This window comes from Micropterus salmoides, unplaced genomic scaffold (genome assembly GCF_014851395.1).
Source record: "Micropterus salmoides isolate LMB-PRFRI ecotype aquatic unplaced genomic scaffold, ASM1485139v1 Ms_hic_scaffold_17, whole genome shotgun sequence".
NCBI lineage: Eukaryota > Metazoa > Chordata > Actinopteri > Centrarchiformes > Centrarchidae > Micropterus > Micropterus salmoides.
Genome location: NW_024040817.1, coordinates 6,506,173 through 6,530,443, shown reverse-complemented (window position 1 = coordinate 6,530,443; position 24,271 = coordinate 6,506,173). Strand labels below are relative to the sequence as shown.

The following is a 24,271-nucleotide window of genomic DNA, read 5'->3' as shown; positions in this document are numbered from 1 at the left end:
GTCTAATTTGCATCATTACTTACTTAGTTTTAGCCCAACCCTTTTCCTAAACCTAACCAAGTAGTTTGTTGCCTGAACCCAACCAAAGGATGACTGCTTCACAACGTTACCCACGCGTTTAACCTCATGTGACTCAAGTCAGGTGACTCACTTCGTGTGATTTATGTCACATTTTAAGGGTCCGGTACGCCTGTCCCTTCAACTTATGTGGTTTTGGGACAACTGACAAGGGACCTCTTTTGTCGTGTAGGTATGAGGACATGTTGCAGCATTGGTTGTGTTTCCTCGATATCTACTGTTGCTACCTCTTTAGACAAAGCTGAGGTTACGGCATCTTTAAAAGGGATGCTCGTGGGGGCCCCTGTGGCTTACGGCCATACCACCCTGAACACGCCCGATCTCGTCCGATCTCGGAAGCTAAGCAGGGTCGGGCCTGGTTAGTACTTGGATGGGAGACCGCCTGGGAATACCAGGTGCTGTAAGCTTTTCACTTTGCCGCTGCTTCAGTGGGTAGACAGTGTGGAAAAAGAGAGCAGCTCGTCTCTGGACTTTGAAATGTCTAATTTGCACTCATTTACTTACTTAGTTTTAGCCCAACCCTTTTCCTAAACCTAACCAAGTAGTTTTGTTGCCTGAACCCAACCAAAGGATGACTGCTTCACAACGTTACCCCGCGTTTAACCTCATGTGACTCAAGTCAGGTGACTCACTTCGTGTGATTTAGTCACATTGTTAAGGGTCCGGTACGCCTGTCCCTTCAACTTATGTGGTTTTGGGACAACTGACAAGGGACCTCTTTTGTCGTGTAGGTATGAGGACATGTTGCAGCATTGGTTGTGTTTCCTCGATATCTACTGTTGCTACCTCTTTAGACAAAGCTGAGGTTACGGCATCTTTAAAAGGGATGCTCGTGGGGGCCCCTGTGGCTTACGGCCATACCACCCTGAACACGCCCGATCTCGTCCGATCTCGGAAGCTAAGCAGGGTCGGGCCTGGTTAGTACTTGGATGGGGAGACCGCCTGGGAATACCAGGTGCTGTAAGCTTTTTCACTTTGCCGCTGCTTCAGTGGGTAGACAGTGTTGGAAAAAAGAGAGCAGCTCGTCTCTGGACTTTGAAATGTCTAATTTGCACTCATTTACTTACTTAGTTTTAGCCCAACCCTTTTCCTAAACCTAACCAAGTAGTTTTGTTGCCTGAACCCAACCAAAGGATGACTGCTTCAAACGTTACCCACGCGTTTAACCTCATGTGACTCAAGTCAGGTGACTCACTTCGTGTGATTTATGTCACATTGTTAAGGGTCCGGTACGCCTGTCCCTTCAACTTATGTGGTTTTGGGACAACTGACAAGGGACCTCTTTGTCGTGTAGGTATGAGGACATGTTGCAGCATTGGTTGTGTTTCCTCGATATCTACTGTTGCTACCTCTTTAGACAAAGCTGAGGTTACGGCATCTTTAAAAGGGATGCTCGTGGGGGCCCCTGTGGCTTACGGCCATACCACCCTGAACACGCCCGATCTCGTCCGATCTCGGAAGCTAAGCAGGGTCGGGCCTGGTTAGTACTTGGGGGAGACCGCCTGGGAATACCAGGTGCTGTAAGCTTTTTCACTTTGCCGCTGCTTCAGTGGGTAGACAGTGTTGGAAAAAAGAGAGCAGGTCTCTGGACTTTGAAATGTCTAATTTGCACTCATTTACTTACTTAGTTTTAGCCCAACCCTTTTCCTAAACCTAACCAAGTAGTTTTGTTGCCTGAACCCAACCAAAGGATGACTGCTTCACAACGTTACCCACGCGTTTAACCTCATGTGACTCAAGTCAGGTGACTCACTTCGTGTGTTATGTCACATTGTTAAGGGTCCGGTACGCCTGTCCCTTCAACTTATGTGGTTTTGGGACAACTGACAAGGGACCTCTTTTGTCGTGTAGGTATGAGGACATGTTGCAGCATTGGTTGTGTTTCCTCGATATCTACTGTTGCTACCTCTTTAGACAAAGCTGAGGTTACGGCATCTTTAAAAGGGATGCTCGGGGGGCCCCTGTGGCTTACGGCCATACCACCCTGAACACGCCCGATCTCGTCCGATCTCGGAAGCTAAGCAGGGTCGGGCCTGGTTAGTACTTGGATGGGAGACCGCCTGGGAATACCAGGTGCTGTAAGCTTTTCACTTTGCCGCTGCTTCAGTGGGTAGACAGTGTTGGAAAAAAGAGAGCAGCTCGTCTCTGGACTTTGAAATGTCTAATTTGCACTCATTTACTTACTTAGTTTTAGCCCAACCCTTTTCCTAAACCTAACCAAGTAGTTTTGTTGCCTGAACCCAACCAAAGGACTGCTTCACAACGTTACCCACGCGTTTAACCTCATGTGACTCAAGTCAGGTGACTCACTTCGTGTGATTTATGTCACATTGTTAAGGGTCCGGTACGCCTGTCCCTTCAACTTATGTGGTTTTGGGACAACTGACAAGGGACCTCTTTTGTCGTGTAGGTATGAGGACATGTTGCAGCATTGGTTGTGTTTCCTCGATATCTACTGTTGCTACCTCTTTAGACAAAGCTGAGGTTACGGCATCTTTAAAAGGGATGCTCGTGGGGGCCCCTGTGGCTTACGGCCATACCACCCTGAACACGCCCGATCTCGTCCGATCTCGGAAGCTAAGCAGGGTCGGGCCTGGTTAGTACTTGGATGGGAGACCGCCTGGGAATACCAGGTGCTGTAAGCTTTTTCACTTTGCCGCTGCTTCAGTGGGTAGACAGTGTTGGAAAAAAGAGAGCAGCTCGTCTCTGGACTTTGAAATGTCTAATTTGCACTCATTTACTTACTTAGTTTTAGCCCAACCCTTTTCCTAAACCTAACCAAGTAGTTTTGTTGCCTGAACCCAACCAAAGGATGACTGCTTCACAACGTTACCCACGCGTTTAACCTCATGTGACTCAAGTCAGGTGACTCACTTCGTGTGATTTATGTCACATTGTTAAGGGTCCGGTACGCCTGTCCCTTCAACTTATGTGGTTTTGGGACAACTGACAAGGGACCTCTTTTGTCGTGTAGGTATGAGGACATGTTGCAGCATTGGTTGTGTTTCCTCGATATCTACTGTTGCTACCTCTTTAGACAAAGCTGAGGTTACGGCATCTTTAAAAGGGATGCTCGTGGGGGCCCCTGTGGCTTACGGCCATACCACCCTGAACACGCCCGATCTCGTCCGATCTCGGAAGCTAAGCAGGGTCGGGCCTGGTTAGTACTTGGATGGGAGACCGCCTGGGAATACCAGGTGCTGTAAGCTTTTTCACTTTGCCGCTGCTTCAGTGGGTAGACAGTGTTGGAAAAAAGAGAGCAGCTCGTCTCTGGACTTTGAAATGTCTAATTTGCACTCATTTACTTACTTAGTTTTAGCCCAACCCTTTTCCTAAACCTAACCAAGTAGTTTTGTTGCCTGAACCCAACCAAAGGATGACTGCTTCACAACGTTACCCACGCGTTTAACCTCATGTGACTCAAGTCAGGTGACTCACTTCGTGTGATTTATGTCACATTGTTAAGGGTCCGGTACGCCTGTCCCTTCAACTTATGTGGTTTTGGGACAACTGACAAGGGACTCTTTTGTCGTGTAGGTATGAGGACATGTTGCAGCATTGGTTGTGTTTCCTCGATATCTACTGTTGCTACCTCTTTAGACAAAGCTGAGGTTACGGCATCTTTAAAAGGGATGCTCGTGGGGGCCCCTGTGGCTTACGGCCATACCACCCTGAACACGCCCGATCTCGTCCGATCTCGGAAGCTAAGCAGGGTCGGGCCTGGTTAGTACTTGGATGGGAGACCGCCTGGGAATACCAGGTGCTGTAAGTTTTTCACTTTGCCGCTGCTTCAGTGGGTAGACAGTGTTGGAAAAAAGAGAGCAGCTCGTCTCTGGACTTTGAAATGTCTAATTTGCACTCATTTACTTACTTAGTTTTAGCCCAACCCTTTTCCTAAACCTAACCAAGTAGTTTTGTTGCCTGAACCCAACCAAAGGATGACTGCTTCACAACGTTACCCACGCGTTTAACCTCATGTGACTCAAGTCAGGTGACTCACTTCGTGTGATTTATGTCACATTGTTAAGGGTCCGGTACGCCTGTCCCTTCAACTTATGTGGTTTTGGGACAACTGACAAGGGACCTCTTTTGTCGTGTAGGTATGAGGACATGTTGCAGCATTGGTTGTGTTTCCTCGATATCTACTGTTGCTACCTCTTTAGACAAAGCTGAGGTTACGGCATCTTTAAAAGGGATGCTCGTGGGGGCCCCTGTGGCTTACGGCCATACCACCCTGAACACGCCCGATCTCGTCCGATCTCGGAAGCTAAGCAGGGTCGGGCCTGGTTAGTACTTGGATGGGAGACCGCCTGGGAATACCAGGTGCTGTAAGCTTTTTCACTTTGCCGCTGCAGTGGGTAGACAGTGTTGGAAAAAAGAGAGCAGCTCGTCTCTGGACTTTGAAATGTCTAATTTGCACTCATTTACTTACTTAGTTTTAGCCCAACCCTTTTCCTAAACCTAACCAAGTAGTTTTGTTGCCTGAACCCAACCAAAGGATGACTGCTTCACAACGTTACCCACGCGTTTAACCTCATGTGACTCAAGTCAGGTGACTCACTTCGTGTGATTTATGTCACATTGTTAAGGGTCCGGTACGCCTGTCCCTTCAACTTATGTGGTTTTGGGACAACTGACAAGGGACCTCTTTTGTCGTGTAGGTATGAGGACATGTTGCAGCATTGGTTGTGTTTCCTCGATATCTACTGTTGCTACCTCTTTAGACAAAGCTGAGGTTACGGCATCTTTAAAAGGGATGCTCGTGGGGGCCCCTGTGGCTTACGGCCATACCACCCTGAACACGCCCGATCTCGTCCGATCTCGGAAGCTAAGCAGGGTCGGGCCTGGTTAGTACTTGGATGGGAGACCGCCTGGGAATACCAGGTGCTGTAAGCTTTTTCACTTTGCCGCTGCTTCAGTGGGTAGACAGTGTTGGAAAAAAGAGAGCAGCTCGTCTCTGGACTTTGAAATGTCTAATTTGCACTCATTTACTTACTTAGTTTTAGCCCAACCCTTTTCCTAAACCTAACCAAGTAGTTTTGTTGCCTGAACCCAACCAAAGGATGACTGCTTCACAACGTTACCCACGCGTTTAACCTCATGTGACTCAAGTCAGGTGACTCACTTCGTGTGATTTATGTCACATTGTTAAGGGTCCGGTACGCCTGTCCCTTCAACTTATGTGGTTTTGGGACAACTGACAAGGGACCTCTTTTGTCGTGTAGGTATGAGGACATGTTGCAGCATTGGTTGTGTTTCCTCGATATCTACTGTTGCTACCTCTTTAGACAAAGCTGAGGTTACGGCATCTTTAAAAGGGATGCTCGTGGGGGCCCCTGTGGCTTACGGCCATACCACCCTGAACACGCCCGATCTCGTCCGATCTCGGAAGCTAAGCAGGGTCGGGCCTGGTTAGTACTTGGATGGGAGACCGCCTGGGAATACCAGGTGCTGTAAGCTTTTTCACTTTGCCGCTGCTTCAGTGGGTAGACAGTGTTGGAAAAAAGAGAGCAGCTCGTCTCTGGACTTTGAAATGTCTAATTTGCACTCATTTACTTACTTAGTTTTAGCCCAACCCTTTTCCTAAACCTAACCAAGTAGTTTTGTTGCCTGAACCCAACCAAAGGATGACTGCTTCACAACGTTACCCACGCGTTTAACCTCATGTGACTCAAGTCAGGTGACTCACTTCGTGTGATTTATGTCACATTGTTAAGGGTCCGGTACGCCTGTCCCTTCAACTTATGTGGTTTTGGGACAACTGACAAGGGACCTCTTTTGTCGTGTAGGTATGAGGACATGTTGCAGCATTGGTTGTGTTTCCTCGATATCTACTGTTGCTACCTCTTTAGACAAAGCTGGTTACGGCATCTTTAAAAGGGATGCTCGTGGGGGCCCCTGTGGCTTACGGCCATACCACCCTGAACACGCCCGATCTCGTCCGATCTCGGAAGCTAAGCAGGGTCGGGCCTGGTTAGTACTTGGATGGGAGACCGCCTGGGAATACCAGGTGCTGTAAGCTTTTTCACTTTGCCGCTGCTTCAGTGGGTAGACAGTGTTGGAAAAAAGAGAGCAGCTCGTCTCTGGACTTTGAAATGTCTAATTTGCACTCATTTACTTACTTAGTTTTAGCCCAACCCTTTTCCTAAACCTAACCAAGTAGTTTTGTTGCCTGAACCCAACCAAAGGATGACTGCTTCACAACGTTACCCACGCGTTTAACCTCATGTGACTCAAGTCAGGTGACTCACTTCGTGTGATTTATGTCACATTGTTAAGGGTCCGGTACGCCTGTCCCTTCAACTTATGTGGTTTTGGGACAACTGACAAGGGACCTCTTTTGTCGTGTAGGTATGAGGACATGTTGCAGCATTGGTTGTGTTTCCTCGATATCTACTGTTGCTACCTCTTTAGACAAAGCTGAGGTTACGGCATCTTTAAAAGGGATGCTCGTGGGGGCCCCTGTGGCTTACGGCCATACCACCCTGAACACGCCCGATCTCGTCCGATCTCGGAAGCTAAGCAGGGTCGGGCCTGGTTAGTACTTGGATGGGAGACCGCCTGGGAATACCAGGTGCTGTAAGCTTTTTCACTTTGCCGCTGCTTCAGTGGGTAGACAGTGTTGGAAAAAAGAGAGCAGCTCGTCTCTGGACTTTGAAATGTCTAATTTGCACTCATTTACTTACTTAGTTTTAGCCCAACCCTTTTCCTAAACCTAACCAAGTAGTTTTGTTGCCTGAACCCAACCAAAGGATGACTGCTTCACAACGTTACCCACGCGTTTAACCTCATGTGACTCAAGTCAGGTGACTCACTTCGTGTGATTTATGTCACATTGTTAAGGGTCCGGTACGCCTGTCCCTTCAACTTATGTGGTTTTGGGACAACTGACAAGGGACCTCTTTTGTCGTGTAGGTATGAGGACATGTTGCAGCATTGGTTGTGTTTCCTCGATATCTACTGTTGCTACCTCTTTAGACAAAGCTGAGGTTACGGCATCTTTAAAAGGGATGCTCGTGGGGGCCCCTGTGGCTTACGGCCATACCACCCTGAACACCCCTACAGTGTGTGAGAAAGTGGACTGGTCTCTTTTGAAGGGCGTGGCAGAGGAGGATTTTGTTTGTTTGACTGTGTGCTTTTTCTTTGATGTAAGTTTCTGTGGAGATTTTTCTTTTGTTTTTCTCCTTTTTTGTTTGCGGTGTGTCCCCCAGCAGTGCTTCACTGTTTGGGGGAACATAAATCGTTTTTCTCCCTGAGTTTTGTGAACTTTAAAAGCTAAAGCGGATAGACAAAATGGCGGATACAGCAAGTGTAAAAGTGACAAACATACAGAAGAATGGCCATGGTAAACTGGTCAACAGCAAGGACATTAATCAAGTGAGCAATGAAATGGTGGGAAAGAAATACGAGAAGGAACTGACCGTCTGTGTGGAGCTACAGGGCAGCGACAAGGTCTCCACGTCTGAACTGATGAGAACGGTGAGACTTCTGTGCGGTGGGCTGATGGCATGCAGAGCGACGGGGGAAGGAAAATATGAGATGACCATGAACCATCCGGAAGGGAAGAAACGACTGCTGGAGGGTCTGAAAATCGGGGATGTCAACGTCTTTGCAAAGGAGCTGAGCAACAACGAGCTGGTGGTGTCTTTTCTAAATCTGCCAGCCTACGTCACAGATGAGGACATCTTGGAGAAACTCAAAGGCTGGGGAGTCTCGGCCACCTCTCCCATAAAGCGTAGGATGTGGCCAGGGACTACAATTGCTGACGGGACTCGCTTCATGAGAGTAAAATTCAACAAACAGGTACAATCACTGCCATATTCGGCTAAGTTTGAGACTGTCTCAGGAACAGAGTTTTTTCGGGTAATACATGACAGACAGGTTAAGGTGTGTAGACTTTGCATTCAGCCGGGCCACGTCCTGCGGGAGTGTCCGGAATTCTATTGCCATAAGTGTGGCGAGCAGGGGCATTATGCCAGAGAGTGTCACGGTAGGACTGCACAAAAGTGCTCTTTATGCCACAATTTAATGACAGAGTGCATCTGTAATCAGAGTGATGAGGAGGGTGGTGTTCTTTCTGAGCTGGGGCACGAATCTCCCCTGTACTGTGATGAGAGCTGAGAGAGGAGAGGGTGAAATGAGTGCATCAGAGGTGGAAGATGTGGCTCATCAGAACAAGTGGGCAGACCCGGGTGCAGAGGCTGAAAGTCAGCCCGCTGCAGGGGAAGCTCTGGTTGGCAAAGGCAAAGTGATCCCACAGCTGGAGTCCAGTTGGGAGGGTGTAACTCTGGATAGACACGCAGTGAGCCCAGAAAGAGAGAGTGGACAGGCTGTGTTTGTAAAAGAGTCCGCTCTGGAAAACAATATAAGTCCTGTGGTTATCCCAGAAGATGCAAGTACACCAGATGAGGCACAATCCTCCGGGTTACCGTGCGCTCAGCCGGAGCCTTCTCAGCTGGAGCCTTCTCAGCTGGAGCCTTCTCAGTCTGACTCCTCTCAGCTAAAACCCTCAAATCAGCAGCGCACAGTTTTCATATTCCCTGGAATAGATGATGATGATTCGGGCACCAGCTCAGAAATGGAGGTTACCCAATTTACCAATGTAAGGAAAAGGCACAATGAAAGGAAAAGTAGAATAAGAAATAAAAGAAACAAGGAAAAAATAGTAAGCAATAAATGACAGTCCAAATCACACTAACCTTTACTCTGCTCATGCTGCACGTGACATCTCTTAATGTCAATGGTCTCCGCACTAAAGCCAAAATAGATTCCGTCTTAACAACTTTAAAGGTAGATATTTTATGTCTACAGGAAACTTGGTGGGATCAAGACAGTCTTCATTATGCAACCAAATGCTGGGATGGTCCGATTTATTCAAACTTTGGCTCAGATAAATCTTGTGGGGTGGCCATCCTTTTTAAAGAGAATACTGTTGCAAATATAAATGAAATATATAAAGATGATCAAGGTAGAGTTCTAATTATAGACTTCTCTACAAATAGTGAGGAGTACAGAATTATAAATGTATATGCAGCAAACAGAGGGTGATAGAAAACTATTGTTTATCAGCTTAAAGAGATGGGTTTGTAAAAATGTGATGATTACGGGTGATTTCAATGTGGCATTGACAAAATGCGATGTTTCTATAAACAATACATTTAAAAATGATTGTAGTAGAACAGCATTAAGGAATTTAATAGATGAACACAACCTAGTGGAAGTATGGAGAGTGTTAAATCCTGCAGAGAGGGCATTCTCCAGAAGGCAGGTAGTAATGGGAGTCATGAGACAGTCCAGAGTTGATCTCTGTTTGGCCTCCTCTGGTGCAGTTAAAACTATGAATAATCTACGGTATGTGTTCAACAAGTGGAGTGACCATGCATATTTATGCTGGCAATTGGGATATGCCAGAGGAGCTAAAGGTGGGGGCACCTGGTGCTTCAACACCAGCCTCTTGGAAGACTCTTCGTTTAGGGAGAAGATTAAGAAATTGTTATGTAATATAACTGAAGAATTAGATGTAGAAGAAAATCATATTGAAAGATGGGATGGCATAAAGAAACGAGTTAAAAGGTCCTGCATTAACTATAGTAAAAGAAAGAGGTGGGTGGAAGACACGGAAGAGAGATCTTTAAGAGATCTCCTTTCAAAAGAATTGTTTTTATTGGATCAACACCCAAAGAGAAATTGTGAAAAGTATGAGATGTATAAAGCAAAACTCGATGACATTGAACAAAAAAGATGTAGAGGTGCTGCCATCAGAAGCAGAGTTAAAAATGTTTTGGAGGGGGAGAAGTGTACTGCTTTCTTCCTTGGACTAGAAAAGAAAAACAAAATAAAGCAGTCTTTGCACAACTTAAAAACAATGCAGGTGAGGTAACCACTGAGCAAGAAGGTATCCTAGATATAGTGCATACATTCTATGAAAAATTATTTACAAATGATACATGTAATGAACAACATTCCCAGGATATATTAAGATGTGTAGAAAAACAACTGGTACCTGAAGATAGAGAATGGTGCGATGGCCCTATCTCAATAGAAGAAGTGGAGATGGCGATCAGTAGCTTAAATAAAAACAAAAGCCCAGGAGAAGATGGCCTCTCAGCTGAATTTTATCTTGCTTTTAAAGATCAACTTGCCCCCCTGTTGTTTAAATTGTATAATAGCATTGAACTTAGCCAGTTAACTCCAAAGTCACTCACAAAAGGTATAATAACTTTGGTATTCAAAAACAAGGGTGATAAGGACAAACTTGAAAATTACAGACCAATCAGTTTACTCAATACGGACTACAAAATTTTAACCAAAATCCTAGCAAATAGAATTAAAACAGTGATTGGCTCGATCGTAGGACCCACTCAAGCCTATAGTATACCGGGAAGAGACATTGCAGATACTATAGGGACCATCAGGGACACAGTCAGAATTATGTCAGCACAGGGGGGCATATTGCTGGGAGTTGACTTAGAGAAAGCTTTTGACAAAGTTGAGCATCCTTTTCTCTGGATGACGCTTGAGAAATTTGGTTTTGGACCAAAGATTATTCGGTGGATCAGACTTCTGTATAAAAATGCATACAGCTGTGTAAAGTGCAATGGGCTCCTCACCAAAGACTTCCAACTCAGAAGGTCGGTGAGACAGGGGTGCCCGCTCTCCTCTCTACTGTACAGTTTGGTAGTAGAGCCCCTGGCTTTAAAGATACAGCAGGACAAGAACATCAAAGGAGTTTTTACATCAATGGGTACAGAGATCAGAATAATGCAATATGCAGATGACATAAACATTATGGTTACCAGCGAGGACAGCATAGATAAAGTACTGCAGCATTTAAAAACCTATGAAACTGCCTCTGGAGCCAAAATAAACAAAAGCAAATCAGAGATAATGTTTTGTGGGCGGAACACGGGGGGGGTAAATAAATGGGGATTTACTGAAACAGAAGATTCTAGAGAAATATTGGGTGTGTTTATTGGTAAAAATGAAGGGCAAGCCAGGGACAGAACATGGGTGAAAGTGTTAAAAAAAGTGAATGGAGTGTTAAATCTGTGGAGAGGGAGGGGGCTTAATCTGAGGGGTAAGGTTATTGTAACTAATGCTCTGATACTGTCAAAAATTAATCATGTTTTGGGAAGCTGTGAGCTGCCGAGTTGGGCACTGAATGCGCTAAACAAGGCCATCTCCTCATTTCTCTGGAGGGGCAAGGGAAATCTGATCGCTCACAGGGTGTTAATTGCAAATAAAAGGGAGGGGGGATTAGGACTAATTGACATAAGTGCCAAAAAAGATGCACTGAGGGTAAAACTGATTAGCAAGTTCTTGGATTCGACCAGGCAGCACCCATGGGAAGACTCACTGGCTGGTTGTCTGGCAGAGTATGGGGAAAAGGACGCATACAACCTGTGTACCTTCTTCCCCGGGAAAACCCATGGTGCCTTGCCGGGATTCTACCGTGAGGTGCTAGAGGCATGGGGCAAGTTTCTGCCCCACCTTAAGCCAGAGTGCAGTGAGAAAGAGCATGTGTTGCAGTTACCTTTCCTTTCAAACCCCTGCTTTACTCATCATGGGAAGTGTCTGGTCAGCAGACACTTGGTGGCTGCTGGTCTGACAAGGGTGGGTCAGGTTGTAGATAGTAAAGGGAACTTTGACCTTGAGAAAGTGTTGGAGAGAATGAGATTCCTCAAGGTCAAATATAGAAAACAACAAATTGCAACACTGGGTGACAGGTTTGAGCAGAGTCTCCTGCCTGAGTGGAGGGGCCTGCTCCAAAAGAGTAACTGTAAGAAGCAGGACAATGCCTTGAGTTTCCTCCTGTGCCTCGGAGACAGGACCATGAACACTGTAACTGTTAAGACAAAGATCTGGTATATGCTCGCTATTTCCAAAATTGTGAAGAGACCAGCCTCAGAAAGAGTCTGGAAAGGGATTTTTCCCACTTATGAAATCAGCACCATCTGGAAAAACATAAACATTTCCTATATGACATCAAACATTTTTCATTTGGATTTCAGAATAAGGCACAGAAGGATTTTCACTGGCATTGTCCTGCATCAAATCCACAAGAATGTGTATCAGAGACAATGTGCGGTATGTAGATTAGAAGATGAGGATATTGAGCACCTGCTTCTTAGGTGCACATCCCTCACTGCACACAGGGAAAGGGTCAAGACTCTCCTCACTGACCACTGTGGCCTGAATGAACTCACAGAGGCCCAATGGGACTGGACTTATCTGTTTGGACTTCAGGGGAAGGCTCAAAAGAGAAACAATCTATTAATTAACACGGTCCTGGCTTTTGCAAGGAATGCAGCCTGGATGAGGAGGAATTTTGCTCTCTATGAGAACAAGGACATAAGTACTGAAAGACTTTTTGCGAACATCTTAAAGGCACACTTGAGGCTGCTGTATGCCGCAGATAATGAACTCTTCAAGAGCTGTTTCATGACACATACAACCTTGCTGCATGAAGTGAATGGGAAGACATTAGCCTTTGCCTTCTAAGGGTAAGGAGGAAAGAAGGGTGTTTTGTGCAATTTGAATGATGTGGGAATTTATCATCATGAGCACCAATGGTTTTGGGGTGTTTTGATAATAATGATGCATACAGAGGTGCTTACTCATTTTTAATGTTTGGTAGATTAAGTGACTATTACATTAAGATAGATTCTCGTGGTGTGTCTAAGCTTTGCACTTTAACTTACTCGGGTTCCTGTTATTGTGAACAATTTTGCCTCAGAGTAAGGGTAAGTCAGACAAAATTTTTGTCCGCTCTTTGGTGTTTGGTCCCTAAGTATGTTTTGTTGTTTTAGAGTCAAGTCCCAATTTGTTTGAAAATCTTTTTGTCTTACACAATCCTTTTTTCAGTGTTTTTTTTTCAGTGTTTTTGACTAATATGTTGTAAATAATGTAAAGATGCTTTGAAAAATGATATTTTCATAATAAGATAAAAAAAAAAAAAAAAAAACACGCCCGATCTCGTCCGATCTCGGAAGCTAAGCAGGGTCGGGCCTGGTTAGTACTTGGATGGGAGACCGCCTGGGAATACCAGGTGCTGTAAGCTTTTTCACTTTGCCGCTGCTTCAGTGGGTAGACAGTGTTGGAAAAAAGAGAGCAGCTCGTCTCTGGACTTTGAAATGTCTAATTTGCACTCATTTACTTACTTAGTTTTAGCCCAACCCTTTTCCTAAACCTAACCAAGTAGTTTTGTTGCCTGAACCCAACCAAAGGATGACTGCTTCACAACGTTACCCACGCGTTTAACCTCATGTGACTCAAGTCAGGTGACTCACTTCGTGTGATTTATGTCACATTGTTAAGGGTCCGGTACGCCTGTCCCTTCAACTTATGTGGTTTTGGGACAACTGACAAGGGACCTCTTTTGTCGTGTAGGTATGAGGACATGTTGCAGCATTGGTTGTGTTTCCTCGATATCTACTGTTGCTACCTCTTTAGACAAAGCTGAGGTTACGGCATCTTTAAAAGGGATGCTCGTGGGGGCCCCTGTGGCTTACGGCCATACCACCCTGAACACGCCCGATCTCGTCCGATCTCGGAAGCTAAGCAGGGTCGGGCCTGGTTAGTACTTGGATGGGAGACCGCCTGGGAATACCAGGTGCTGTAAGCTTTTTCACTTTGCCGCTGCTTCAGTGGGTAGACAGTGTTGGAAAAAAGAGAGCAGCTCGTCTCTGGACTTTGAAATGTCTAATTTGCACTCATTTACTTACTTAGTTTTAGCCCAACCCTTTTCCTAAACCTAACCAAGTAGTTTTGTTGCCTGAACCCAACCAAAGGATGACTGCTTCACAACGTTACCCACGCGTTTAACCTCATGTGACTCAAGTCAGGTGACTCACTTCGTGTGATTTATGTCACATTGTTAAGGGTCCGGTACGCCTGTCCCTTCAACTTATGTGGTTTTGGGACAACTGACAAGGGACCTCTTTTGTCGTGTAGGTATGAGGACATGTTGCAGCATTGGTTGTGTTTCCTCGATATCTACTGTTGCTACCTCTTTAGACAAAGCTGAGGTTACGGCATCTTTAAAAGGGATGCTCGTGGGGGCCCCTGTGGCTTACGGCCATACCACCCTGAACACGCCCGATCTCGTCCGATCTCGGAAGCTAAGCAGGGTCGGGCCTGGTTAGTACTTGGATGGGAGACCGCCTGGGAATACCAGGTGCTGTAAGCTTTTTCACTTTGCCGCTGCTTCAGTGGGTAGACAGTGTTGGAAAAAAGAGAGCAGCTCGTCTCTGGACTTTGAAATGTCTAATTTGCACTCATTTACTTACTTAGTTTTAGCCCAACCCTTTTCCTAAACCTAACCAAGTAGTTTTGTTGCCTGAACCCAACCAAAGGATGACTGCTTCACAACGTTACCCACGCGTTTAACCTCATGTGACTCAAGTCAGGTGACTCACTTCGTGTGATTTATGTCACATTGTTAAGGGTCCGGTACGCCTGTCCCTTCAACTTATGTGGTTTTGGGACAACTGACAAGGGACCTCTTTTGTCGTGTAGGTATGAGGACATGTTGCAGCATTGGTTGTGTTTCCTCGATATCTACTGTTGCTACCTCTTTAGACAAAGCTGAGGTTACGGCATCTTTAAAAGGGATGCTCGTGGGGGCCCCTGTGGCTTACGGCCATACCACCCTGAACACGCCCGATCTCGTCCGATCTCGGAAGCTAAGCAGGGTCGGGCCTGGTTAGTACTTGGATGGGAGACCGCCTGGGAATACCAGGTGCTGTAAGCTTTTTCACTTTGCCGCTGCTTCAGTGGGTAGACAGTGTTGGAAAAAAGAGAGCAGCTCGTCTCTGGACTTTGAAATGTCTAATTTGCACTCATTTACTTACTTAGTTTTAGCCCAACCCTTTTCCTAAACCTAACCAAGTAGTTTTGTTGCCTGAACCCAACCAAAGGATGACTGCTTCACAACGTTACCCACGCGTTTAACCTCATGTGACTCAAGTCAGGTGACTCACTTCGTGTGATTTATGTCACATTGTTAAGGGTCCGGTACGCCTGTCCCTTCAACTTATGTGGTTTTGGGACAACTGACAAGGGACCTCTTTTGTCGTGTAGGTATGAGGACATGTTGCAGCATTGGTTGTGTTTCCTCGATATCTACTGTTGCTACCTCTTTAGACAAAGCTGAGGTTACGGCATCTTTAAAAGGGATGCTCGTGGGGGCCCCTGTGGCTTACGGCCATACCACCCTGAACACGCCCGATCTCGTCCGATCTCGGAAGCTAAGCAGGGTCGGGCCTGGTTAGTACTTGGATGGGAGACCGCCTGGGAATACCAGGTGCTGTAAGCTTTTTCACTTTGCCGCTGCTTCAGTGGGTAGACAGTGTTGGAAAAAAGAGAGCAGCTCGTCTCTGGACTTTGAAATGTCTAATTTGCACTCATTTACTTACTTAGTTTTAGCCCAACCCTTTTCCTAAACCTAACCAAGTAGTTTTGTTGCCTGAACCCAACCAAAGGATGACTGCTTCACAACGTTACCCACGCGTTTAACCTCATGTGACTCAAGTCAGGTGACTCACTTCGTGTGATTTATGTCACATTGTTAAGGGTCCGGTACGCCTGTCCCTTCAACTTATGTGGTTTTGGGACAACTGACAAGGGACCTCTTTTGTCGTGTAGGTATGAGGACATGTTGCAGCATTGGTTGTGTTTCCTCGATATCTACTGTTGCTACCTCTTTAGACAAAGCTGAGGTTACGGCATCTTTAAAAGGGATGCTCGTGGGGGCCCCTGTGGCTTACGGCCATACCACCCTGAACACGCCCGATCTCGTCCGATCTCGGAAGCTAAGCAGGGTCGGGCCTGGTTAGTACTTGGATGGGAGACCGCCTGGGAATACCAGGTGCTGTAAGCTTTTTCACTTTGCCGCTGCTTCAGTGGGTAGACAGTGTTGGAAAAAAGAGAGCAGCTCGTCTCTGGACTTTGAAATGTCTAATTTGCACTCATTTACTTACTTAGTTTTAGCCCAACCCTTTTCCTAAACCTAACCAAGTAGTTTTGTTGCCTGAACCCAACCAAAGGATGACTGCTTCACAACGTTACCCACGCGTTTAACCTCATGTGACTCAAGTCAGGTGACTCACTTCGTGTGATTTATGTCACATTGTTAAGGGTCCGGTACGCCTGTCCCTTCAACTTATGTGGTTTTGGGACAACTGACAAGGGACCTCTTTTGTCGTGTAGGTATGAGGACATGTTGCAGCATTGGTTGTGTTTCCTCGATATCTACTGTTGCTACCTCTTTAGACAAAGCTGAGGTTACGGCATCTTTAAAAGGGATGCTCGTGGGGGCCCCTGTGGCTTACGGCCATACCACCCTGAACACGCCCGATCTCGTCCGATCTCGGAAGCTAAGCAGGGTCGGGCCTGGTTAGTACTTGGATGGGAGACCGCCTGGGAATACCAGGTGCTGTAAGCTTTTTCACTTTGCCGCTGCTTCAGTGGGTAGACAGTGTTGGAAAAAAGAGAGCAGCTCGTCTCTGGACTTTGAAATGTCTAATTTGCACTCATTTACTTACTTAGTTTTAGCCCAACCCTTTTCCTAAACCTAACCAAGTAGTTTTGTTGCCTGAACCCAACCAAAGGATGACTGCTTCACAACGTTACCCACGCGTTTAACCTCATGTGACTCAAGTCAGGTGACTCACTTCGTGTGATTTATGTCACATTGTTAAGGGTCCGGTACGCCTGTCCCTTCAACTTATGTGGTTTTGGGACAACTGACAAGGGACCTCTTTTGTCGTGTAGGTATGAGGACATGTTGCAGCATTGGTTGTGTTTCCTCGATATCTACTGTTGCTACCTCTTTAGACAAAGCTGAGGTTACGGCATCTTTAAAAGGGATGCTCGTGGGGGCCCCTGTGGCTTACGGCCATACCACCCTGAACACGCCCGATCTCGTCCGATCTCGGAAGCTAAGCAGGGTCGGGCCTGGTTAGTACTTGGATGGGAGACCGCCTGGGAATACCAGGTGCTGTAAGCTTTTTCACTTTGCCGCTGCTTCAGTGGGTAGACAGTGTTGGAAAAAGAGAGCAGCTCGTCTCTGGACTTTGAAATGTCTAATTTGCACTCATTTACTTACTTAGTTTTAGCCCAACCCTTTTCCTAAACCTAACCAAGTAGTTTTGTTGCCTGAACCCAACCAAAGGATGACTGCTTCACAACGTTACCCACGCGTTTAACCTCATGTGACTCAAGTCAGGTGACTCACTTCGTGTGATTTATGTCACATTGTTAAGGGTCCGGTACGCCTGTCCCTTCAACTTATGTGGTTTTGGGACAACTGACAAGGGACCTCTTTTGTCGTGTAGGTATGAGGACATGTTGCAGCATTGGTTGTGTTTCCTCGATATCTACTGTTGCTACCTCTTTAGACAAAGCTGAGGTTACGGCATCTTTAAAAGGGATGCTCGTGGGGGCCCCTGTGGCTTACGGCCATACCACCCTGAACACGCCCGATCTCGTCCGATCTCGGAAGCTAAGCAGGGTCGGGCCTGGTTAGTACTTGGATGGGAGACCGCCTGGGAATACCAGGTGCTGTAAGCTTTTTCACTTTGCCGCTGCTTCAGTGGGTAGACAGTGTTGGAAAAAAGAGAGCAGCTCGTCTCTGGACTTTGAAATGTCTAATTTGCACTCATTTACTTACTTAGTTTTAGCCCAACCCTTTTCCTAAACCTAACCAAGTAGTTTTGTTGCCTGAACCCAACCAAAGGATGACTGCTTCACAACGTTACCCACGCGTTTAACCTCATGTGACTCAAGTCAGGTGACTCACTTCGTGTGATTTATGTCACATTGTTAAGGGTCCGGTACGCCTGTCCCTTCAACTTATGTGGTTTTGGGACAACTGACAAGGGACCTCTTTTGTCGTGTAGGTATGAGGACATGTTGCAGCATTGGTTGTGTTTCCTCGATATCTACTGTTGCTACCTCTTTAGACAAAGCTGAGGTTACGGCATCTTTAAAAGGGATGCTCGTGGGGGCCCCTGTGGCTTACGGCCATACCACCCTGAACACGCCCGATCTCGTCCGATCTCGGAAGCTAAGCAGGGTCGGGCCTGGTTAGTACTTGGATGGGAGACCGCCTGGGAATACCAGGTGCTGTAAGCTTTTTCACTTTGCCGCTGCTTCAGTGGGTAGACAGTGTTGGAAAAAAGAGAGCAGCTCGTCTCTGGACTTTGAAATGTCTAATTTGCACTCATTTACTTACTTAGTTTTAGCCCAACCCTTTTCCTAAACCTAACCAAGTAGTTTTGTTGCCTGAACCCAACCAAAGGATGACTGCTTCACAACGTTACCCACGCGTTTAACCTCATGTGACTCAAGTCAGGTGACTCACTTCGTGTGATTTATGTCACATTGTTAAGGGTCCGGTACGCCTGTCCCTTCAACTTATGTGGTTTTGGGACAACTGACAAGGGACCTCTTTTGTCGTGTAGGTATGAGGACATGTTGCAGCATTGGTTGTGTTTCCTCGATATCTACTGTTGCTACCTCTTTAGACAAAGCTGAGGTTACGGCATCTTTAAAAGGGATGCTCGTGGGGGCCCCTGTGGCTTACGGCCATACCACCCTGAACACGCCCGATCTCGTCCGATCTCGGAAGCTAAGCAGGGTCGGGCCTGGTTAGTACTTGGATGGGAGACCGCCTGGGAATACCAGGTGCTGTAAGCTTTTTCACTTTGCCGCTGCTTCAGTGGGTAGACAGTGTTGGAAAAAAGAGAGCAGCTCGTCTCTGGACTTTGAAATGTCTAATTTGCACTCATTTACTTACTTAGTTTTAGCCCAACCCTTTTCCTAAACCTAACCAAGTAGTTTTGTTGCCTGAACCCAACCAAAGGATGACTGCTTCACAACGTTACCCACGCGTTTAACCTCATGTGACTCAAGTCAGGTGACTCACTTCGTGTGATTTATGTCACATTGTTAAGGGTCCGGTACGCCTGTCCCTTCAACTTATGTGGTTTTGGGACAACTGACAAGGGACCTCTTTTGTCGTGTAGGTATGAGGACATGTTGCAGCATTGGTTGTGTTTCCTCGATATCTACTGTTGCTACCTCTTTAGACAAAGCTGAGGTTACGGCATCTTTAAAAGGGATGCTCGTGGGGGCCCCTGTGGCTTACGGCCATACCACCCTGAACACGCCCGATCTCGTCCGATCTCGGAAGCTAAGCAGGGTCGGGCCTGGTTAGTACTTGGATGGGAGACCGCCTGGGAATACCAGGTGCTGTAAGCTTTTTCACTTTGCCGCTGCTTCAGTGGGTAGACAGTGTTGGAAAAAAGAGAGCAGCTCGTCTCTGGACTTTGAAATGTCTAATTTGCACTCATTTACTTACTTAGTTTTAGCCCAACCCTTTTCCTAAACCTAACCAAGTAGTTTTGTTGCCTGAACCCAACCAAAGGATGACTGCTTCACAACGTTACCCACGCGTTTAACCTCATGTGACTCAAGTCAGGTGACTCACTTCGTGTGATTTATGTCACATTGTTAAGGGTCCGGTACGCCTGTCCCTTCAACTTATGTGGTTTTGGGACAACTGACAAGGGACCTCTTTTGTCGTGTAGGTATGAGGACATGTTGCAGCATTGGTTGTGTTTCCTCGATATCTACTGTTGCTACCTCTTTAGACAAAGCTGAGGTTACGGCATCTTTAAAAGGGATGCTCGTGGGGGCCCCTGTGGCTTACGGCCATACCACCCTGAACACGCCCGATCTCGTCCGATCTCGGAAGCTAAGCAGGGTCGGGCCTGGTTAGTACTTGGATGGGAGACCGCCTGGGAATACCAGGTGCTGTAAGCTTTTTCACTTTGCCGCTGCTTCAGTGGGTAGACAGTGTTGGAAAAAAGAGAGCAGCTCGTCTCTGGACTTTGAAATGTCTAATTTGCACTCATTTACTTACTTAGTTTTAGCCCAACCCTTTTCCTAAACCTAACCAAGTAGTTTTGTTGCCTGAACCCAACCAAAGGATGACTGCTTCACAACGTTACCCACGCGTTTAACCTCATGTGACTCAAGTCAGGTGACTCACTTCGTGTGATTTATGTCACATTGTTAAGGGTCCGGTACGCCTGTCCCTTCAACTTATGTGGTTTTGGGACAACTGACAAGGGACCTCTTTTGTCGTGTAGGTATGAGGACATGTTGCAGCATTGGTTGTGTTTCCTCGATATCTACTGTTGCTACCTCTCTACCTCGCTACCCCCGTTATTACAGCGTTATTGTTATTACAGCATTATTATATCATTATTACAGTGTTATTACAGTGTTATTAGTTTTTATAGTGTTATTACAGCATTATTGCAGTGTTATTACAGCGTTATTAGTTATTACAGTGTTATTACAGCGTTATTAGTTATTACAGTGTTATTACAGCGTTATTGTTATTACAGTGTTAATACAGCGTTATTACAGTGTTTTTAGTTATTATAGCGTTATTACAGCGTTATTACAGTGTTTTTAGTGATAAAGCGTTATTACAGCGTCATTAGTTATTATAGAGTTTTTACAGCATTATTACAGCGTTATTACAGCGTTATTAGTTATTACAGCGTTGTTACAGTGTTAATACAGCGTTATTACAGCGTTTTTAGTTATTATAGCGTTATTACAGCGTTATTACAGTGTTTTTAGTTATAAAGCGTTATTACAGTGTCATTAGTTATTATAGCGTTATTGTTATTACAGCGTTATTGTTATTACAGCGTTATTACAGCGTTATTACAGCGTTTTTAGTTATTATAGCGTTATTACAGCGTTATTACAGCGTTTTTAGTTATTATAGCGTTATTACAGCGTTATTACAGTGTTTTTAGTTATAAAGCGTTATTACAGCGTCATTAGTTATTATAGCGTTATTGTTATTACAGCGTTATTGTTATTACAGCATTATTACAGCGTTATTACAGCGTTATTACAGCGTTTTTAGTTATTATAGCGTTATTACAGCGTTATTACAGCGTTTTTAGTTATTATAGCATTATTACAGCGTTATTACAGTGTTTTTAGTTATAAAGCGTTATTACAGCGTCATTAGTTATTATAGCGTTATTGTTATTACAGCGTTATTGTTATTACAGCATTATTACAGCATTATTACAGCGTTATTACAGCGTTATTGTTATTACAGCGTTATTACAGCGTTTTGTTATTACAGCGTTATTGTTATTACAGCATTATTACAGCATTATTACAGCGTTATTACAGCGTTATTGTTATTACAGCGTTATTGTTATTACAGCATTATTACAGCATTGTTACAGTGTTAATACAGCGTTGTTACAGTGTTAATACAGCGTTATTACAGTGTTATCACAGCATTATTTCAGCGTTTTTACAGCATTATTACAGCGTTATTACAGCGTTATTATTATTACAGCGTTATTACAGTGTTATTACACTGTTAATAGTTATTACAGCGTTATTACAGCGTTATTACAGCATTACTACATATTACGAATATTATTATGTCCTTTCCTTCCTCACTGCCTATTTTACTTCCTCACTTCCTGCTTTCCTTCCTTACATCCTCCTTACTTCCTCCTTTCCTAATAATAGGAAGTGAGGAAGGAAAGGCGGAAGTAAGAAAAGGAAGAAATTAATAAGTAAAAGAAGAAAGGAGGAAGTGAGGAAGTAAAATAGTTAGTCAGGAAGTAATGAAAGGAGTGAGGAATGAAAGGAGGAAGTAAAATAGGAAGTGAGGAAGGAAAGAAGGAAGTAAAGGAAGAAATTAATAAGTAAAAGAAGAAAAGAGGTAGTGAGGAAGTAAAGAAAGATGTGAGGAATGAAAGGAGGAGGTAAAATAGGAAGTGAGGAGAGAAAGGAGGATGTTGAAAAATTCCTTGTGTTGTTTCTTAAGTTGACATAAATTGACATGTTTGCTCACTTTGTTGGTTTGCTATAGTTTAACTAAAACTCACCATGCTGTACTAGTGTTGTATTACTCAGAAGTGTTTGTAGTGTAGCCATTGGGAGAATGACTGTGGTCTCGCTGGGTAAAGGTGTTGACCACAGCTGTTCTTTCAATGTAAGTTTGACTACTAAATGTTTAATAAGTGTTTACCAACTCGTATTTTATTCTCATATTCTGTGTTATTCAAGAACCTGTGCCTTTTTAATGTGCCAACATAAGCAGAGCAGCTGCTCAGGCAGCGCAGGCAAAACCTAGCCAACCGTAACATAAACAATGGTAGTAAGGCACCTGCTGTAAGTCACGTACACCAGGCCTGAGATCATGGCAAACTGAGGCCAAGAATGAGATCATGACACATTGTGATTAATGGCGCCTGGTACTGCAAGGTACGGCCAGGTACTGCAAGAAACCAAGCTTTGCACTGCAGAAACTAAAAACTTTGTATCAGACACAGCACCCTCATGGTTGGAATTGGTGAATCATGTTATTCCTTATTGAATCATGTTATGCATTTATCAAGCATGTTATTCCTTATTAATTCTTTTAAAAAATACAATTGTAAGTGTTTAAGTTTTAATGGTGTCAAATTATGCCTGTATAACTTTTAAAAAAAATACAGTGAGACTGAAGTTGAAACATATTGGTGAATTTCTAGTCCGGTAATGTTAAAAATATAAAGAAGGATAAATTGTAACAATAAATATGCTAAATAACAGCAATTGTGACATTACTGAAAGGGTTAAATTGGTAAAAAACAGTACATAAAACGGCCACTAGATGGCAGCAGAGGATAATAAATTCACCAATGACAAATTTTATTGAGTTTAATACGTTCGTTAGGGTAGGGACCTGGCCTTCCACTGGCCCGGCCAGTCCTTATTTCCGACCCAACAAGGAGGTAAGGAGTAGAAGGAGGAAGTGAGGAAGAAAACTAGGAAGCGAGGAAGGAAAGGAGGAAGTAAGAAAGAGAAGGAGGAAGTGAGGAGGTAAAATAGGAAGTGAGAAAGGAAAGGAGGAAGTAAGAAGAAGAAATAAATATGTAAGAGGAAAGGAGGAAGTAAGGAAGTGAATTAGTAGTTTTCTCTGGACCCTAGTGATGACATGTATAGCCGCATGTTGTCATTCCGCCGCTGGTTGTCGAGGTGGTGTCCAGCAAACGATGTGGGCTTTGTTGATCATTGGCAGACTTTCTGGGGAAGACCTGGTCTGATCCGGAGAGACGGCATCCATCCCACTTGGGAAGGAGCAGCTCTCATTTCTAGAAATCTGGCCAAGTTTATTAGTGGACCAAATCCATGACAACCCAGAGTTGAGACCAGGAGGCAGAGTCGCAGTTTAACACACTTCTCTGCCCTTCTTTTTCAGCAGTTACCCACCCAAAACCCTACGCAGAGTCGCAGTTTAACACACTTCTCTGCTCCTCCATTTCAGGAGTTACTTAGTGAAAATCCTATAGTGACGGTGTCTGCCCCCCGACCATCGAAATTATTTAAAAAGGTAAACAGAAGAGGAGCTGTGCATAAAAACCTCATAAAAATTAAAACCACAAGAGCAATAGTGCAAACGAATAGGAGAGTTAAATGTGGACTCTTAAACATCAGATCTCTCTCTTCTAAAGGTGTACTAGTAAATGAACTAATATCAGATTATGATATTGATTTATTTGGTCTTACTGAAACCTGGCTGGGTGATGGAGAATATGTTAGCCTAAATGAATCCACCCCTCCCAGTCATATTAATACTCACATTCCTCGAGGCACAGGCCGAGGAGGTGGAGTTGCAGCTATCTTTGACTCTAGCCTACTAATCAGCTCTAAACCTAAACTAAACTATAACTCATTTGAAAGTCTTGTTCTTAGTCTTTCACACCCAAGTTGGAAATCACTGCAACCAATTCTTTTTGTTATAGTGTACCGAGCACCTGGCCCGTACTCTGAATTCTTATCTGAATTTGCAGAGTTTTTGTCAACTTTAGTCCTTAAAACGGACAAAGTTATTATTGTAGGAGATTTTAATATTCATGTGGACGTTGAGAATGACAGCTTCAGTACTGCGTTTATCTCTCTGTTAGATTCCATTGGCTTCTCTCAGAGTGTTTATGAACCGACTCACTGTTTTAACCACACCCTCGACCTTGTTTTGGTATATGGTATTGAAATTGAACAATTAGTGGTGTTCCCACAGAATCCCTCTTTGTCCGACCACTGTTTGATAACTTTTGAGTTTGTATTGCTGAACTACTCGCCATTGGGCAAA

The 24,271-nt window shown here is 44.8% G+C and overlaps 24 non-coding genes across 24 annotated transcripts; all 24 read left to right on the top strand.

The window, feature by feature from the left end:
• The first annotated feature begins 366 nt into the window (after window positions 1–366).
• On the top strand, window positions 367–485 carry LOC119908192. The gene has a single exon (XR_005445219.1). It is a non-coding gene; the product is annotated as a 5S ribosomal RNA (ribosomal RNA).
• A 440-nt stretch (window positions 486–925) lies between these two features.
• On the top strand, window positions 926–1,045 carry LOC119908195. The gene has a single exon (XR_005445222.1). It is a non-coding gene; the product is annotated as a 5S ribosomal RNA (ribosomal RNA).
• A 443-nt stretch (window positions 1,046–1,488) lies between these two features.
• On the top strand, window positions 1,489–1,605 carry LOC119908194. The gene has a single exon (XR_005445221.1). It is a non-coding gene; the product is annotated as a 5S ribosomal RNA (ribosomal RNA).
• Window positions 1,606–2,044: 439 nt separating this feature from the next.
• LOC119908191 lies at window positions 2,045–2,163 on the top strand. The gene has a single exon (XR_005445218.1). It is a non-coding gene; the product is annotated as a 5S ribosomal RNA (ribosomal RNA).
• A 441-nt stretch (window positions 2,164–2,604) lies between these two features.
• LOC119908190 lies at window positions 2,605–2,723 on the top strand. Its single transcript, XR_005445217.1, has one exon. It is a non-coding gene; the product is annotated as a 5S ribosomal RNA (ribosomal RNA).
• A 445-nt stretch (window positions 2,724–3,168) lies between these two features.
• On the top strand, window positions 3,169–3,287 carry LOC119908189. Its single transcript, XR_005445216.1, has one exon. It is a non-coding gene; the product is annotated as a 5S ribosomal RNA (ribosomal RNA).
• Window positions 3,288–3,731: 444 nt separating this feature from the next.
• Window positions 3,732–3,850, top strand: LOC119908193. The gene has a single exon (XR_005445220.1). It is a non-coding gene; the product is annotated as a 5S ribosomal RNA (ribosomal RNA).
• A 444-nt stretch (window positions 3,851–4,294) lies between these two features.
• LOC119908188 lies at window positions 4,295–4,413 on the top strand. Its single transcript, XR_005445215.1, has one exon. It is a non-coding gene; the product is annotated as a 5S ribosomal RNA (ribosomal RNA).
• A 442-nt stretch (window positions 4,414–4,855) lies between these two features.
• LOC119908187 lies at window positions 4,856–4,974 on the top strand. The gene has a single exon (XR_005445214.1). It is a non-coding gene; the product is annotated as a 5S ribosomal RNA (ribosomal RNA).
• A 445-nt stretch (window positions 4,975–5,419) lies between these two features.
• Window positions 5,420–5,538, top strand: LOC119908185. The gene has a single exon (XR_005445212.1). It is a non-coding gene; the product is annotated as a 5S ribosomal RNA (ribosomal RNA).
• Window positions 5,539–5,981: 443 nt separating this feature from the next.
• Window positions 5,982–6,100, top strand: LOC119908184. Its single transcript, XR_005445211.1, has one exon. It is a non-coding gene; the product is annotated as a 5S ribosomal RNA (ribosomal RNA).
• Window positions 6,101–6,545: 445 nt separating this feature from the next.
• On the top strand, window positions 6,546–6,664 carry LOC119908183. The gene has a single exon (XR_005445210.1). It is a non-coding gene; the product is annotated as a 5S ribosomal RNA (ribosomal RNA).
• Window positions 6,665–13,583: 6,919 nt separating this feature from the next.
• LOC119908182 lies at window positions 13,584–13,702 on the top strand. The gene has a single exon (XR_005445209.1). It is a non-coding gene; the product is annotated as a 5S ribosomal RNA (ribosomal RNA).
• Window positions 13,703–14,147: 445 nt separating this feature from the next.
• LOC119908181 lies at window positions 14,148–14,266 on the top strand. The gene has a single exon (XR_005445208.1). It is a non-coding gene; the product is annotated as a 5S ribosomal RNA (ribosomal RNA).
• A 445-nt stretch (window positions 14,267–14,711) lies between these two features.
• Window positions 14,712–14,830, top strand: LOC119908180. Its single transcript, XR_005445207.1, has one exon. It is a non-coding gene; the product is annotated as a 5S ribosomal RNA (ribosomal RNA).
• Window positions 14,831–15,275: 445 nt separating this feature from the next.
• Window positions 15,276–15,394, top strand: LOC119908179. Its single transcript, XR_005445206.1, has one exon. It is a non-coding gene; the product is annotated as a 5S ribosomal RNA (ribosomal RNA).
• Window positions 15,395–15,839: 445 nt separating this feature from the next.
• On the top strand, window positions 15,840–15,958 carry LOC119908178. Its single transcript, XR_005445205.1, has one exon. It is a non-coding gene; the product is annotated as a 5S ribosomal RNA (ribosomal RNA).
• Window positions 15,959–16,403: 445 nt separating this feature from the next.
• On the top strand, window positions 16,404–16,522 carry LOC119908177. The gene has a single exon (XR_005445204.1). It is a non-coding gene; the product is annotated as a 5S ribosomal RNA (ribosomal RNA).
• Window positions 16,523–16,967: 445 nt separating this feature from the next.
• LOC119908176 lies at window positions 16,968–17,086 on the top strand. Its single transcript, XR_005445203.1, has one exon. It is a non-coding gene; the product is annotated as a 5S ribosomal RNA (ribosomal RNA).
• Window positions 17,087–17,530: 444 nt separating this feature from the next.
• LOC119908216 lies at window positions 17,531–17,649 on the top strand. Its single transcript, XR_005445242.1, has one exon. It is a non-coding gene; the product is annotated as a 5S ribosomal RNA (ribosomal RNA).
• A 445-nt stretch (window positions 17,650–18,094) lies between these two features.
• LOC119908207 lies at window positions 18,095–18,213 on the top strand. The gene has a single exon (XR_005445234.1). It is a non-coding gene; the product is annotated as a 5S ribosomal RNA (ribosomal RNA).
• Window positions 18,214–18,658: 445 nt separating this feature from the next.
• On the top strand, window positions 18,659–18,777 carry LOC119908196. Its single transcript, XR_005445223.1, has one exon. It is a non-coding gene; the product is annotated as a 5S ribosomal RNA (ribosomal RNA).
• A 445-nt stretch (window positions 18,778–19,222) lies between these two features.
• On the top strand, window positions 19,223–19,341 carry LOC119908186. The gene has a single exon (XR_005445213.1). It is a non-coding gene; the product is annotated as a 5S ribosomal RNA (ribosomal RNA).
• A 445-nt stretch (window positions 19,342–19,786) lies between these two features.
• LOC119908175 lies at window positions 19,787–19,905 on the top strand. The gene has a single exon (XR_005445202.1). It is a non-coding gene; the product is annotated as a 5S ribosomal RNA (ribosomal RNA).
• Window positions 19,906–24,271: the final 4,366 nt, after the last annotated feature.